The 11570-nt window shown below is 35.4% G+C and overlaps 1 protein-coding gene and 2 pseudogenes across 1 annotated transcript in view; all 3 read right to left on the reverse strand.

The window, feature by feature from the left end:
• Positions 1-11570, reverse strand: part of LOC131783209 (uncharacterized) — a 227665-nt gene that overhangs the window by 137262 nt on the left and 78833 nt on the right. The gene's annotated exons all lie outside the window — the stretch shown is intronic.
• Positions 2947-5962, reverse strand: LOC131787462 (uncharacterized; annotated as a pseudogene).
• LOC136276893 (DNA-directed RNA polymerases I, II, and III subunit RPABC2-like) lies at positions 5687-11522 on the reverse strand (annotated as a pseudogene).

Below are 11570 nucleotides of genomic sequence, written 5' to 3' on the forward strand. Positions count from 1 at the left end.
TACAAGTTTATGAAATTTCAAAACTCTTTCAAGTTTCTAAATTACTCAAGAGAGGATGTCAGCATCCATCGCACAAATTAATTAATTTCACGTCTGATATGATGCTTCCACGGTATTTTGATTTACATGTTTCTGAAATTTCGAAACTCTTTCAAGTTGACAAAGACTTTGTATTTTCTGTTGCAAATTCCTACAAGATATTCTAAATGAATGGGATTACGAACTTGCATGGCATGAACAAGAAGCACGAAGAAACAAATTATTGCGCATTTGATGATAACGGGAAATTGAAGGCTACAAAAGATTGCATTTTCATTTATGCTAAAAGCGGATTAAACTGAACTTTTACATTCTCTGTACGTGAGATGATGACTGTCAAACTTCAAATGCCAAACGTCAAAGCTTGTTACTGACAGCAGCGATCAGAAATTGAGTGTTGTGCTAAGTCTAATAAAGTTTAGAGTTTCTTAGACCTTCATCGATATTGTCTGCTGTTGTTTTATTTCGTAATAGTTGAAAAAAACTGTCACTTACCTATCTTGAAATTCAAGTGAGAACGGGAAGTGTCATGATGGCAGGCGCACAAACTGATTATCTTTTTGATTAGTGGACGAACTGTGAAATTACTCCAAAGACTGGTTGACGTGTTATGACTTGTTATTCATACCACACGGAAGCTTTAAACCCTTAATATGCTAAATGCCTATGCAATGAAGAGTTTATTGTTCTCGTGAGATGTAGAGTGATGTTACAGGTCAAGCACACTTTAAGAAGGGAAATTTCCCTTTTAATCAAGACAATACACTTAGTATTGTTCAATTTCCGTTTTGAAATAAACATGGCCACCTGAACAATGCTCTTCAAAATTTGCTAACTTATACCCCATTCACACCAGCAAAACATGTTTTGTTAAACTGGTTTTCATTGAATGAAAATTATAAACAGAGAACTGAAAAACTTGATTTTCCATTTGATTCAAGTACTTGCTAACTTGCATTTCCAATGTGCTACATTTAAGTCAAAAATATTCGGCTAAATAGTTTCTATGAAGAAAAAAAAATTAAACTGTGTTTAACAAAACAACTTTTAAACATGTTTAAGCTTTGGTGTGAATGGGGCATTAGTCTTGAAAGTTACAATCTGCAAATCTTACATCTAGGGCAGACGCTTTTTGAGTTTTCCAGTCTAATATTTGTCTTACATCTTTCAAGCAAGCAGCATTAAGCAAAACACGCGATAGAGTAGGAACGATTTTTTTTCACGCTCCACACTACGCGCGTTTCTGGTTCGACCCGCGTTCGGCTTGTGCTCGCCTGAAAAAAAACAAGAGGAAAAAATCCATCCTTTTTTATACGCTATCTTCGAGAACGCAAATCACCACTATTCTTAGATCAAAGTGAAAGAACCAGTAACTTGTGCCAGGCTGTCAGTCAGTGGTGACGATATAAACAGAAAACCTCAGCAAATCATACAAAACAATAATTTTTACTCTAAATCGTTTGGTAACGTGACCATACCAAGTGACTGAAACAAGATCTCGCAAGCTTACTTTAAATAATTTTCTGTCTCATATAGATCTTATATCTTCGCTTCACTTTTGAATTAACAAAACTGCACAGTTTATTTATTTAAGCCATAAGACAATTGAGTTATGATCCCTACAAAGTTCTGTGAAGTTCTCTTAGTGAGGAAATTACAGATCACTTGTTTCTCTGTTCTTGTAACTTCTTTGTTGGTTCGATCTGTTGTTCTAACTCTTCAAGGTTTCTCCTCTTTTTCTCTTGTCTTTCTAAATCTCTGATCACACCTTCTCTGAGCCTCTTACGATCAGCAGTTTGCATTTCATGAACCAGGAAAATGATAGCAGAAGCGAAACAGAACGATGCTCCCAATGCAATTTTCGCCCCTCGTGAAATCATCGTTGGAAGTGATCAAGGTTCCAGAAAAGTCTTCTAGTACTTCCAAACAGGCTTTTCAAAAACAACAGTATCGCCTCAGAAATGTTAATAAACACAAATCTCGTTCATCAGAGACTTCTCTCATAACTACCAGTGCAAGATCTAAGCGTCTTTTAATTAGTTTTACAACTATTTATTTTCCTTTTCTTTTCTTTCTTTTCTTACACCTCCTCGTTAATGTTTTCTGTTCAGTTTGTCATCGTCTTTCGTCAGTTACACCCTCTCTTTAACACACTTTCGTACTGTAGGTAAATATGCAGTCCTCTTGTATTGAGACTCAGTCTTTTATTAACATGGTCACTTTTTCAGTCAGATTCTTTGGAGGTCGCACTAAGCGCAGTTATCTGATTAAGAAGTCTTATCCATAAAGTTATATTTGATCGTAGTTTTATCAATAATAATAATAATCATAATAATCATGATAAGAATTTAATTTACCAGTGGACATGCTTGGAGGTGACCACTGTTTCCAGGTCGAATTGGAATTTGCGTTGGATTGGCCACGAGTGACAACCTCGTTGCCAAGCCTCTATCTCCATGGGGGAAGGCAGAACCCTGGGAACCAGTCGCGCGAGTAAATGGCACACAAGGTAGAAACAAGGTAGAAGACACTTTCTTGGATGTTCCCTGCAGCAAATGTTTAGGCTTGTTTTGTAACATGTGGCAGGGCAGAGACCAAACTGTGTAACGAGTCAATTTGTTCGGATAATCTGTGGCTATCTTAAGTTATAGAATTTTCCCCTCTTTCCATATTACACTGCTGCCATACTCAAGTTAGGCAATGCAATATGTTAATAATTCTTCTTGCAACAACGAAGAAACACTTACAACCTTGTACACTGGAATTATGATACTCGTTACAAAAAATGTTTCCAACATTAACAGTGGTAGTACATCTTACAATATGTATTGCAACACTGTAGAAATAATAAATATTAAAAGATTAATAATTTGCAGTAATCGTTAATGCTCAATAATGTTGAACTGTAATATATTAGATTTCTTTTTAACCTAGGTAAAAATATTTTCTGGAAAAGTTAAAGAAACTCATCACTGCTGTAAAAGATTTTGACACATCTACCACGACCAATAAATAAACAACATTCCCCTTCATGTGTGTTTAATGATAATATTTCTCATACACAACTGCTACGTACATTTTCCCAAAAATACTTTTTACAAGATACAAAACTGAATGCAAAAAACAGGACATTTTGATTATGATAAAATAAATTTTTAAAAAATCATGGCAAATAAACTTCTACACATTACCAGTCGATTCTAAGCTTCTGCTGGTATATATAACATCAGTGTTAGAAATAAATACAAGCTTATTAATGAATTACAAAAATCTCATGATGTATGAAAGTCAAGACTCAGTTTGAGATGGCCCATAGAGCTTGGAACAGACCTTTAGAAGTTTTGCTGCTGTTATTTTCTTTTCCTAAACTCAGTCCAATACTGACTGATCTGTGACTGCAAGTGATGGCAATCCTGCTGTTGAATCCTGATCAAATTTTTTTCACTTACTAACTGCACATTTTGAACAGAAAGTTGGGCCACTTGATGCAGTGACTGAACTAGAGTGTAAAAAGGAACTTGGTCTTTCCTACCAGTTTCACCACTGAGAGCCTTCGGCCAGCTTTTAATGACATTCATTGTTTTCATTGGCTGACAATAAACAGACCAATCTCTAATGGGGTATGCAATGTTAGTGATCCATGTGTCTTCAATGTATTTTATTAGTTCCTGAGGTGTCTATGTGGTTGCCTGTAGTTTCAGTTGCTGGAACTGAGCAGAAATCTCTTTGCCAGGCTGTAAGGGTAATACAAGCAGTTTTCTAATGTACCTGTGCATACCATTATCCTCAATGCACAGTGCTTGCAGACCAAGATCTTGCATCTGATAAAAATATGAGCCAAAAAAATTTTAGTCTTTACATTGATGGAGAGCATAATAAAATCTCTAATTAAAAAAGGTTTGTAAGCATCTGACTTAAAAATAAACAAATGTGAAGCTTGTTTCGACTAAGCATTTTGCCCTATTACAAAGATAAACCATGCATGAACCTGCCCCTGAGGTTAGGCAATCCTGGTGTTCATTTGGATACCATTGTTAGCAAATTGTTGTTGCTCATATATTGCAAATAAAATATTGCTCACATGGTCTAGTCGTCCAGGTGAGAGTTGTCATGAAAAAGACTGACAGCAATAAATGTTTTGACAACCAGAGGAGGAAATCATCAATCACTTTCTATTTAAAACAGTCTTTTACAAGACAAACTTGTCCCAGACAATTGGGAAGGGCACATGTAAGAGTGAAAGAGGAGGAGCATGTCTGGGTGGCTGATAAGAAATGAGAAGGTTGGTCAAAGAGCTTGATGGCCTAAAACTGTAATTCTGTTGGTGTAAGGAGCTCAGATGATGATACATGTGCATGAAACTTAACTTGACAAATTCAGTTTACCTTTTTCCAAACCAACTGGGTCCAGTGAAGAGGACATCCCTGCAGCTTTACATGTAGGACAACAGACTGAAGTGCTCCCCACAATTCCTTGTCAAAATCTGCTGTAACAAATTGCACATGAAGCCATTCCCCAGGTAGAAGATGGATGATCTCTCTAAAAATCTGATAGATAAAGGAACAATAATGCATTCAAAGAGAGTTTTTTTTGTCTTTACATGAGTACATTTTCCTTTGTTCCAATTGGCTGTCAAGGTAACTTCGGTTTTGATATTAGAAATTGCACTTGAAGAGTACTCTAACCATTATTTTCCTTTTAAAAAGATAAGAATGAGCATTTAAAGGGAGTTATATGTATACTAACCTCCTTGTAATCTCTCTTCTTCTTTGAGGACATTAAGGCATCACTAATGGCACTTGTTTTGCAGACTCCCCAGATGTAACAAAAGCACTAATTGTTACAAGTTAGTGAAACTTGGGTCTTTAACTATCTTGTCATTTCTGTTAGTGTACCAAGTTTTTGTTGCAGCTAGCTGCCTCAGCTGTTGCTCTATAGCCAAAAAGAAAGGTGGTGCTACTTCTTTACTTTCGCCTCCAGTTAGTAAAACCCTGGAGGAATGACATCCTCTTTGGAGAAATTGAGGTCTTTCAAATCTTTTGACCTCATTTTCTGATTTACTGCACATTTAAATGATTTACTGCACATACAATATGGTCCTCTTTAGACAAAGCTGGGCACACAGAGGTTACAGGTGGAGCTTCCTGAAGAATCTATTTAAAATAAAAATAAAAATTGCAGCAAAAATGAATAGGGCCAGGTCACAAATGGGAAAAGAAAATGCAATAATTTGCTGTGGAGCAGGGGGGGGGGAGGCTTCCTGAGACTGGTTATTATTTTAGAGCTCTTTTTTAAGAATAGTTCATTGACGAAATAAGGTATTCAATTCTAAATTCCTATATTTGGAATTGTAACAAATATTACATAATAGTTCTCTATTTGAATATCAAGATATGATTAACAGTTTATGTAACCTTCCTTTTATTACATGCACGTTAAGGAAAACATTTTGTTAACCCTTTCACTCCTGAAAGTGATTAAAATGTAACTTCTCCCTAAAATATCCATGCAATATCCAGCAAGCAGATAGTGAGAAAATTCAAACTTATCAGGTAGAAGTTGTTATCTCCATCTTACACCAAATTCTGCTAAGTAATTCCCAGGGAAATGTGTAGCAGCCAGAAGGGAGAATTAACAATAAGATCTTGGGAATAAATGTGTTAAAAAAAAAAAACCCAAGAGTTGGATGCCAAACATTTTTTAAAAATTCAAAATTTTTAAGGTTCAGTGGCTGGACTTGAACAAGAATCAACATTAAATGTTTGACTGCACAGGCATCGAATAATCGTGAAAAATGTCACAACATTAGCAGAATATTGGATGAACATGATCAGATGAAAACTTTTTTTTCTCTCAGAAAATTTTGTTCCTCCACTTGAGTGTAACCCTGATATAAAACCTTGCAGATGTACAGAACTCTCATGGGTGGGGTGAAAAAAAAAAGGAAAATGAAGAATTTTAGTTTATGACATAAAATGAACAAAGAAGCACATCAAAAACATAAAATAACTGCTGACAACTAAACTACCGCCAATGCAGTTTTATTCTGTGATGATAAATTCATCTATCGCCCAGTCTTTGTGGCTTTAAATTGTCTGGAAGATATTGCTGAATAATAATGGGGATGTTTGTTGCTCTGATATAATATCAAAAAAGAATTAAGAGGCCTACAACTTCTGTAATTGATGTGCTCCTGCAATTATTTTTCCAGGTTCAGTTATCATATAGTCTAATGAATAAATCTGCATGCATTATATCACATACACTGCAATCCCATCGGCTATGCGGGCCACTATAAATAAGTAACCCTTGATTTCCATGTGGAAGTTTATTCTGGTTTAGCACACATCAACTCTCACAAAAAAGAGATCTAAGTAGAGATGTTAAAAGCTCTCTTTGGATTACATTGCTGAGGCAACTTGGTACTGGCTGTTAACCTACTTACGTTGTAAGTTTTGGCTTAAATACTCTGGTCAACCTTTTAACAATCAAGATCTGATTGTTAATTCTCCCCTGTAGCTGCTACACATTTCCTTGTTAATTAGTTATGAGAACTTGGTGCTAGATCAAGATAGCAGCTTCTACCTGATAAGTTTGAATATTCTCATTACTTGTTTGCTAAAGAATGTATGGATATTGTAGGGAGAAGATTTATGTTAATCACTTCTGGGAGTTAAAGGGTTAAAAAAAATTCATTAAAATTCTTACTTGAGTTCCTTCATGGCTATCTGTAGAGGATCTGTCTGACCTTCAAGTTCCACCATAACAGGGGCACCCATACTGGAAACAACAGATAAAATTGAGTTCCTAAAATTGTGTTCTTGCCAGAATGGACTGAAATAGTCTGTAGCCAAAGTATAACTCAAGATCTCTATCCCTGCCATTAAGTCTTTAACAATCTTTATTTGTTGAGTAAACTAACCCTTTAACTCCCAAGATCTGATTGTTAATTCTCCCCTCTTGCGGCAACACATTTCCTTGTTAATTGGTTACAAGAATTTGGTGTTCAATCAAGGTAATATAATATCTTGTACCTGATGAGTTTGAGTATTCTCATGACCTGTTTGCTGAATAATGTATGGATATTACAGGGAGAATTTACATATTAATCACTTCTGAGAGTTAAAGGGTCAAGTACCTTATCTGTAGAGCTCTAGTTCCTAATACTCTTGCTCTCTCATATTTTGTCATATATTGTGTTGTGATTCTTTTTGTTGGTTCTTGGCTTTCTTCTGCAAATTGACATAAAAAAGTGTGAATTAACATTACATTTAAGCAATTAAAATGTCCAATAATTGTTATTAAATTTTCTTCAGCCTGACATTGTGGGAAATTCACTTATGAGGGTTGTAGTAGCAACCTTGAAGGATCATGTAACTTCCCTACTTGAATAAAATGAAATGCAAGAAACATTTTCTCATCCTGTGTCTTATAATTAACATGGTTAACTCTTTAAGGCTAAGTGGCCACAACCTCTCGAGTTTTTGGCTTTGTTCTAGTAGATTACCTTATTTAACTGAGATTTTATAGAACACTGTTGAAAAGTTATTGCAAACCATACCTGTTGTGGGCAAAATGTCAATATTATCTGTGTCTTCTGTTGGCTGAAAAAAAAAAACACAGTAGGATATTAGATACAACCTCCACCAGAAAAGGAAAATAGCTATAAAGAAGTATTTTACCACTTTTGATTACTGTGAAACTCAGAAAACCATGAACTTCAGAGTGAATATTACTTTATAAAATTTGATCTATGCAAGAAAACATGGCAGCCAGCCATCAGTCAGGTGTGAGAAATCTCAGCCTCACGCAGTAAGCGCTGATTAGCTTGTACTCTAGTATTTAATTTTGCCTACACATCCTGATCTCAAATATGATTGGCCATGACAAATTATTATTCCGGACACGATGGTTTTCTGAGTTTGAAAGAAATGTAAGTGCCTTCAAACTGGGACGTCATTCTACATTGTCGGGAAAAAGATCATTACTATCCTCTCTGAGAGTATCGTTACTATATCAAACTAAAAATTTCCATTTATTTGATTCTGATAATCAGTAAGTGATGTTTGACTCAAATGTAACCGAAATTACACGTGCGTTGTCAAAATTATGGTAGATCCACTAAATTAACTTATTCAGAAAATAATGGCTAGAAAGCTTACCTCTAAGTCATCTACATCTTCAAAGTGGTCTTCTTCTTCGACCTCATCGAGGTCATCATCATACCTGGAAGAAAATCGAGAAAGTTCTCCATCGCGACTTTTGCTGTTAGAAATTAAATTAGACAACGATTGCTTCGTTTCCACTGTTATCAACCACTGCGACAAGAAATGACTTTTGATCGACATATAAAATGCGAAAAAACGTGAATTCGGTATGTAGTTGTCTACAAGTGAATCACAGCGGAAAAGATCTCAAGATTCGCTGATTTGGAATGTCATTGCCACTCACCCTTCCAAATCGGTCAGCATTAGATTCCATCCACCAAAACCACCTCGGTCGAGAGGGACTGAGATAGAATATTTAATAACTTGCAAAACATAACCGAAGATTCTCGGAAATCCGCAAGTGATGTAGCCGAACATCCGAAGCTGTAAATCCCATGATTCTTGAGGAACAAACAGAAACAGCATAGCGAGAATTTTAAGTCTCGAACCATTGATGGTAGACATGCAGATAATTTAGGATACGTAAATTCTGTTGATGAGGCGCTTAAACTTATTGCGGAATTTGAAACAGGATTGACGACGAAGTTTTCTTTCTTTAAAGCTGTCAAAGGTTTCGGGAACATATATTTATATATATTGATATAGCTCTTTCGCATTACAAAGCTTTGCTATCGCTATTGTGCATTCTCACTAGTTTGTCTAGTTCAAGTCCTCTGGCATGGCTTGGATGATACCACAATCGTGGAACCATTCGGGTTAATTTAATGCTTACACCTCCTTCCTCGGACAGAAGTCACAAAATACTGGGGGAAGATGCATGAGATATTTAAGGAGCAAAAATTCGTTTTTTACTGGTGTGCCTTTCCTAATTTTGGGAAGGAAAGTGTTCAATTGCCAGCACGGCATAGATAGAACAGCTGGAGAGAAAAGGAAACGAAAAGATGCAGAAGAAGTACTGTATATAATAATTTCTTTTTATCCTCAACCTTTGTGTTTCTGTCAACTATGGCTTGCTAATTTGAAAGGTCAAATACATGAATGGGTCATATGACATTGATCTCAGAATACTTTTATGACAAACGTGATAACAGTTCAATCTTGGCTAAATTGAAGATGGTTTAGAAGTTAACAATTATAAGAACTTTTCACTAACATATGCTGCTGACAAAGGAGAAAATATATGCAATTCTGCATTTTTTGCATTCTATCAAGCAATCATATGTTTGCTCCTTATCACGCTATGACACTTCCATTTTGTCACATTCCAAAAATTAACTTGAGAAATACACTGTCACTCATCTTACAATGTTATATTTACCTATTACAGAAGGCTGGAAACAAAGATTTTGTTTTCAAGAAAATAAGATTTCTTGTCCAAGACACAAGGAAGTTTGACTGCAAAGCACAGATAAAAATGCGAGAAATTTTATTTTTTTCAGAGAACAAGGTAGTTCTACTCATGTATAAACAGAACAAATGCGATTTAATAAATCAGATATGCGGCATGACTCCTTTTCTTCCATCCCCACTCAAAACAAGCAAACACACCTATATAGGTTCCAGTCTGGTCTGCAAATGAAAAGGAGGAAGGTGATCACTGCAAAATTAAGCATTAGGGTTCTTATTTATAACATATTGATTATTGTATACTGATATCTAGAAATTAAGGTTGCAAGTAGCAGCCAGCTGAGTTATAGTTTGAGTTTTATCAAGTCCATTACTTTGTTAAATTTAGAGTAACCTTGTCTTGAGAGAGGAAAATTGAGGAGCTGTAATATACTTATCATCAATTAGGGGCCACAAAGAAAAATTTATTTATAGAGACTTTTGAAGGAGAGGGGTAAGACTTGTGGCAAGCTGGCAGACATATAGATAAACTTTACTGCTAAATGGGTTACAATACAAAGCGCTCAGTATTTGGATCAGCTATGGCTCAACTTAAACTTTGCTTTAGCTTCAAGTTTAATCCTTTGTGGTTTCCTTTCTCTGTGTTTATTTTTCAAGTTATGTACACAGAAGAACACAAAAATGACAAGGAATGCTTTTGAATATTAAGAGGCTGGAATAAGCAAGAAACCAAAACTGAATTTTAAACAGTACAAAGTTAATTTGATCTTCCAATGTTATTCAATTTTAACCATTAATAGAATTTGCTATTTAAATTTATCCCCTCCATTTTTCTGGATATTGTGAGCAAAAACAGACAATTATCACAAAATGCATGGTATACAATGGTTTGATTCACCAATGTGGCAAAGGCCTTTCACTGTCTATCCATAAAAAGGGAAATAGTTTGTAAAATGTAAGACATTCTGCATCTTGAGCATATACTTATTCATCCATGTGAAATTAAAGGTTACTTGAAATAAATGTGAAAGATTTATAGGATTTTCAGACCCCTGATAACAATTACTAATGTGCTGATTTGTTGTACTTAAAGGTTATGATTTTAGCGGAAAAAGTGGAAGAAATTTCTGGACCTGGAATTTTGTTGCAAATGTCTGTTTAAATCAGTTTAAGTCAGTTAAAAACTCTCCTGTTTCAAGATTACATGATTACCACACCAGAACCTTTTGTATTCTATATTGTGCACCATGTTATGATTATGGTTTCAATAATAAAAGGTGCTGACTCAAGAACTTTGCAAAATATCTCTACATACAAAGAAATAGATTGTGGTTATGTACTCCAAATAGCAGGTCACATCAGTCTTCTGTAAGGAAGTAGCAGAAATTGCTATGGTGGTTTTGGTGGATGGAGAGAAACATCCACCAAAACCACTTTATTCTATGTGTTAAGAGTTATGATAATCATTATGAACGTTTGGTCGGTCAGCAATTGTGCACCATAAAAAATAATTAGCCAGAGCACTAACTGCTAATTAGTGGTATAAATCTTTTGTCTCCCTGAACATCTAATAGTGGCTATAGATAAAATTTAAAAAATATATTGTTGATGGTTTTGGTCAAAGTTTTGGTGGATGTTCCCTAATGACATCCACCAAAACTACGTAACATCTGGGCACCTTTTAAATACGTGAAATATCTGCATAAAATTGCGTAAAATGTTTTATAATACTACAATCGAACAATAAATTAATACTTACCATTTCTTGAGTAAAAAGTTTTGACGCAATTTCCCAAACAAATGATACACTTAGGTCATCGGGATAAGTCGGCATGTTGTCGTAGCTTCGTAATTTTCAATTAGTAGAACAAGTCATGAGTTGTCCATCATTCCATCTCAGTCCCTCTCGACCAAGGTGGTTTTGGTGGATGGAATCTAATGCTGACCTTCCAAATCGTCGTCCGCCATTTTGAACGAAAACGTAAGTTACCTGTCCAGCAGCAAAATACAAAGTAA

This window comes from Pocillopora verrucosa, chromosome 12 (assembly GCF_036669915.1).
Source record: "Pocillopora verrucosa isolate sample1 chromosome 12, ASM3666991v2, whole genome shotgun sequence".
In the NCBI taxonomy this organism is placed as follows: Eukaryota; Metazoa; Cnidaria; class Anthozoa; order Scleractinia; family Pocilloporidae; genus Pocillopora; species Pocillopora verrucosa.